Raw genomic sequence first — 5,660 nt, forward strand, 5'->3', positions numbered from 1 at the left:
TTCATCTTCCCATGTCTCAATACCAAATAATTTGGCATTCAGCTTCATGATTGCACCAAGAAACTTGGCAGCTTGCTCTTCAGTAACATCCTAATTCTCTTCAGAAGAGGAATACTCATCAGAGCTCATGAATGGCATAAGGAGGTTTAATGGAATCTCTATGGTCTCTAGATGAGCCTCAGATTCCTTTGGTTCCTCAAAGGGAAACTCCTTATTGATCACTGGATGTCCCAGGAAGTCTTCCTCCTTGGGATTCACGTCCTCTCCTTCCTTTACAGGTTCGGCCATAGTGATCAATTCAATGGCCTTGCACTCTCCTTTTGGATTTTCTTCTGTATTGCTTGGGAGAGTACTAGGAGGGATTTCAGTGATCCTTTTACTCAGCTGGCCCACTTGTGCCTCCAGATTTCTAATGGATGACATTGTTTTATTCATGAAACTTATAGTGGCCTTAGATAGATCAGAGACTAAGTTTGCTAATTTAGAGGTATTTTATTCAGAGTTCTCTGTCAGTTGCTGAGTGGAAGATGGAAAAGGTTTACTATTGGTAAACCTGTATCTTCCACCATTATTAAAGCCTTGTTGAGGCTTTTGTTGATCCTTCCATGAGAGATTTGGATGATTTCTCCATGATGGATTATAGGTGTTTCCATAAGGTTCACCTAAGTAATTTACCTCTGCTATTGCAGGGTTCTCAGGATCATAAGCTTCTTCTTCAGAAGATGCCTCTTGAGTACTGTTGGACGCAGCTTGCATTCCATTCAGACTCTGCGAAATCATATTGACTTGCTGAGTCAATATTTTGTTCTGAGCCAATATGGCATTCAGAGTATCAATTTCAAGAACTCCCTTCTTCATAGGCATCCCATTACTCACAGGATTCCTCTCAGAAGTGTACATGAACTAGTTATTAGCAACCATGTTAATGAGTTCTTGAGCTTCTGCAGGCGTTTTTTTTAGGTGAATGGATCCACCTGCAGAAGTGTCCAATGACATCTTTGATAGCTCAGATAAACCATCATAGAATATATCCCGGATGGTCCATTCTGAAAGCATGTTAGAAGGACACTTTTTGGTCAGTTGCTTGTATCTCTCCCAAGCTTCATAGAGGGATTCACCTTCCTTTTGTCTGAAGGTCTGAACATCCACTCTAAGCTTGCTTAGCTTTTGAGGAGGAAAGAACTTGGCTAAGAAAGCCGTGACCAGCTTATCCCAAGAGTTCAGGCTGTCTTTGGGTTGAGAGTCCAACCATATTCTAGCTCTGTCTCTTACAGCAAAAGGGAAAAGCATGAGCCTGTAGACTTCAGGATCTACTCCATTAGTCTTAACAGTATCACAGATCTGCAAGAATTCAGTTAAGAACTGAAAAGGATCTTCAGATGGAAGTCCATGGAACTTGCAGTTTTGCTGCATCAGAGAAACTAGCTGAGGTTTCATCTCAAAATTGTTTGCTTCAATGGTAGGAATAGAGATGCTTCTTCCATGTAAATTGGAATTAGGTGCAGTAAAGTCACCAAGCATTCTCCTTGCATTATTGTTGTTGGGTTCGGCTGCCATCTCCTTTATTGTTCGAAATTTTCAATAAGGTTGTCTCTGGATTGTTGTAATTTAGCTTCTCTTAGTTTCCTCTTCAGAGTCCTTTCAGGTTCTGGATCAGCTTCAACAAGAATGCCTTTTTCTTTTTTCCTGCTCATAAGAAAGAGAAGAGAACAAGAAAAGAAGAGGAATCCTCTATGTCACAGTAAAGAGGTTCCTTATTGTTAGTAGAAGAAGAAAAGGAATAGGGGTGAAAAAGAATGAAGAATCCAAACACAAAGGTGATGATAGGAGCAGAGATGTGAGATGAAGAGAAGTGTTAGTAGATGAATAAATAAATAGAAGGAGATGAGAGGAGGAGAGAATTTTCGAAAATAATTTTTGAAAAAGAGTTAGTGATTTTCGAAAATAGTTTTTGAAAAAGGTTAGTAGTTTTTTTTTTCGAAAATTCAAATAAAAAAAATAATTAGTTAATTAAAAAGAAACTTTGAAAAAGAGGGAAGATATTTTCGAAAATTAGAGAGAGAGAGAGAGTTAGTTAGGTGGTTTTGAAAAAGATAAGAAAAAACAAAAAAGTTAGTTAGTTAGTTGAAACAAATTTGAAAATCAATTTTGAAAAGATAAGAAGATAAGAAGTTAGAAAAGATATTTTGAAATCAAATTTTGAAAAAGATGAGATAAGAAGATATTTTTGAAAAGATATGATTGAAATTAGTTTTGAAAAATATTTGATTTTTAAAATCACAATTAATGACTTGATTCACAAGAAATCACAAGATATGATTCTAGAACTTAAAGTTTGAATCTTTCTTAACAAGTAAGTAGCAAACTTGAAATTTTTTGAATCAAAAAATTAATTGATGATGTTATTTTTGAAGATTAGGAGATAAAGATAAGAAAAAGATTTTTAAAAAATATTTTTAAAATTTTCGAAAATAACTAAGAAAAATGAAAAAGATTTGATTTTTGAAAAAGATAAGATTTTTAAATTGAAAATTTGATTTGACTCATAAACACAACTAGATTTTTAAAAATTTTTGAAAAAGTCAAATCTAATTTTCGAAATTTTAAGAGAGAAAAAGGGAAAGATATTTTTTTGATTTTTGAATTTTTTATGATGAGAGAGAAAAACACTAAAATGATTCAATGCATGAAATTTTTAGATCAAAATAATGAATGCATGCAAGAATGCTATGAATGTCAAGATGAACACCAAGAACACTATGAAGAACATGATGAACATCAAGAACATATTTTTGAAAATTTTATATGCAAAGAAAACATGCAAGATACCAAACTTAGAATTCTTTAATGCTTAGACACTAAGAATTCAAGAATGCATATGAAAAACAAGAAAAGACACAAAACATGCAAATGCAAAGATCAAACAAGAAGACTTACCAAGAACAACTTGAAGATCATGAAGAACACTATGAATGCATGAAAATTTTCGAAAAATGCAAGATGAGTATGCAATTTACACCAAACTTATAACATGACTCAAGACTCAAACAAGAAACACAAAAATAATTTTGATTTCTATGATTTTATGAATTTTTTTGTATTTCCTTTTAATTTTTTTCGAAAATCATTTTGAAAGAGAAAAATAAGGATTCCAAAATTTTTAATATGAATTCCAGGAATCTTATGCTCTTTAGCCTAAAGCTCCAATCAAAGGGTCAGGCATGGCTGAATAGCCAGCCAAGCTTTAGTATGTAACTCAGACATGACACGCCTGACATACCCTATCCAGAAGAATTGGACATGGCTTTACAGCCAGCCAGGCTTCAACATGCTTTATGAAACGCTAGAATTTATTCTTAAAAATTCTGAAGAAAAATATATTTTTGAAAACATTTTTTTTTAATTTTTTTCGAAAACAAAGGAGAAATTTTTTGAAAGAATTTTATTTTTTTTTTGAAAAATTTTTTGAAAATAAAACAAAAAAGAAAATTACCTAATCTGAGCAACAAGATGAACCGTCAGTTGTCCAAACTCGAACAATCCCCGGCAATGGTGCCAAAAACATGGTGCACAAAATTGTGATCTCTGGTAATGGCTCCAAAGACTTGGTGCTCTAATCTTGATTCATAATTTGTCACAACTTCGATACAACTAACCAACAAGTGCACTGGGTCGTCCAAGTAATAAACCTTACGTGAGTAAGGGTCGATCCCATGGAGATTGTTGGTATGAAGCAAGCTATGGTCACCTTGTAAATCTCAGTCAGGCGGATATAAAATAATTATGAAGTTTTCGAAAATAGATAATAGAATAAGGATAGAAATACTTATGTAAATCATTGGTGAGAATTTCAGATAAGCGCATAGAGATGCTTTCGTTCCTCTGAACCTCTGCTTTCCTGCTGTCTTCATCCAATCAGTCTTACTCCTTTCTATGGCTGGCTTTTTGTAAGGATGTCACCGGTGCCAATGGCTACTTTCAATCCTCTCGGGAAAATGGTCCAAATGCTCTGTCACAGCACGGCTAATCGTCTGGAGGCATCACCCTTGTCGATGGTTGCATCCTATTCCTCTCTGTGAAAATGGTCCGATGCGCTGTCACTGCATGGCTAATCATCTTTGAGGTTCTCGATCATACTGGAATAGAATTTACTATCCTTTTGCGTCTGTCACTACGCCCAGTACTTGCGAGTTTGAAGTTCGTCACAGTCATTCAATCCCAGAGTCCTACTCGGAATACCACGGACAAGGTTTAGACTTTCCGGACTCTCATGAATGCCGCCATCAATCTAGCTTATACCACGAAGATTCTGATTAAGAGATCTATGAGATACTCATTCAATCTAATGTAGAACGGAAGTGGTTGTCAGGCACGCGTTCATAGGGAATGATGATGATTGTCACGTTCATCACATTCAGGTTGAAGTGCGAATGAATATCTTAGAAGTGAAATAAGATGAATTGAATAGAAAACAGTAGTACTTTGCATTAATCTTTGAGGAACAGCAGAGCTCCACACCTTAATCTATGGAGTGTAGAAACTCTACCGTTTGAAAATAGATAAGTGAAAGGTCCAAGCATGGCCGAATGGCCAGCCCCTCTGATCTAAGAACCAGGAATCCAAAGATGATCTGAAGATGTTCCAAGATGTCTAATACAATAGTAAAAAGTCCTATTTATAATAAACTAGCTACTAGGGTTTACAAAAGTAAGTAATTGATGCATAAATCCACTTCCGGGGCCCACTTGGTGTGTGCTTGGGCTGAGCTTGAAGTCTACACGTGGAGAGGTCATTCTTGGAGTTGAACGCCAGCTTTTGTGCCATTTTGGGCGTTGAACTCCACTTTGCAACTTGTTTCTGGCGCTGGACGCTAGAATTGGGCAGAGAGCTGGCGTTGAACGCCAGTTTGCGTCGTCTAAACTTGGGCAAAGTATGGACTATTATATATTGCTGGAAAGCCCTGGATGTCTACTATTATATATTGAGTTCTGTAGCTCCAGAAAATCCATTTTGAGTGCAGGGAGGTCAGAATCCAACAGCATTAGCAGTCCTTCTTCAACCGCTGAATCTGATTTTTGCTCAAGTCCCTCAATTTCAGCCAAAAAATACCTGAAATCACAGAAAAACACACAAACTCATAGTAAAGTCCAGAAATGTAAATTTAACATAAAAACTAATGAAAACATCCCTAAAATTAACTAGATTCTACTAGAAACATACTAAAAACAATGCCAAAAAGGGTATAAATTATCTGCTCATCAACTTTCCTCTACCTAGTAAAGGATAACTAAGAAGAACAACCTTCAATTATCAATTAATCTTGAGAGTACTCCAACAAGAATAGGGCTTCCAACTAATCTACTCCCAGTCTAGGTTTTTATTTAAAATTGCATAAATTCTCTAATTTAATTTCCTGTTTATCAACTCAAACCAATTTTGAAAACATCTGATTAATAAAATAGCACATCTTTCTACAACTCGTTAGGAGACGACCTAGAATTCATACTCCCAGTATTTTAATTTTAATTTTAATTTTAATTTTAATTTTGTGACAACCCTTCTAAATTGATAAACGGATTTTCGGTTAGTTAAGAACTGTACTTGCAACGTATCTCTTATAATAATTTCTTAACTCGCCAATTTCCACCACATCAATTTTT

The 5,660-nt window shown here is 35.4% G+C and overlaps 1 non-coding gene across 1 annotated transcript; it reads left to right on the forward strand.

Moving 5' to 3' along the window:
- Positions 1-1,050: 1,050 nt before the first annotated feature.
- LOC112787619 (small nucleolar RNA R71) lies at positions 1,051-1,158 on the forward strand. The gene has a single exon (XR_003195023.1). It is a non-coding gene; the product is annotated as a small nucleolar RNA R71 (small nucleolar RNA).
- Positions 1,159-5,660: the final 4,502 nt, after the last annotated feature.

This window comes from Arachis hypogaea, chromosome 20, assembly GCF_003086295.3.
Source record: "Arachis hypogaea cultivar Tifrunner chromosome 20, arahy.Tifrunner.gnm2.J5K5, whole genome shotgun sequence".
In the NCBI taxonomy this organism is placed as follows: Eukaryota; Viridiplantae; Streptophyta; class Magnoliopsida; order Fabales; family Fabaceae; genus Arachis; species Arachis hypogaea.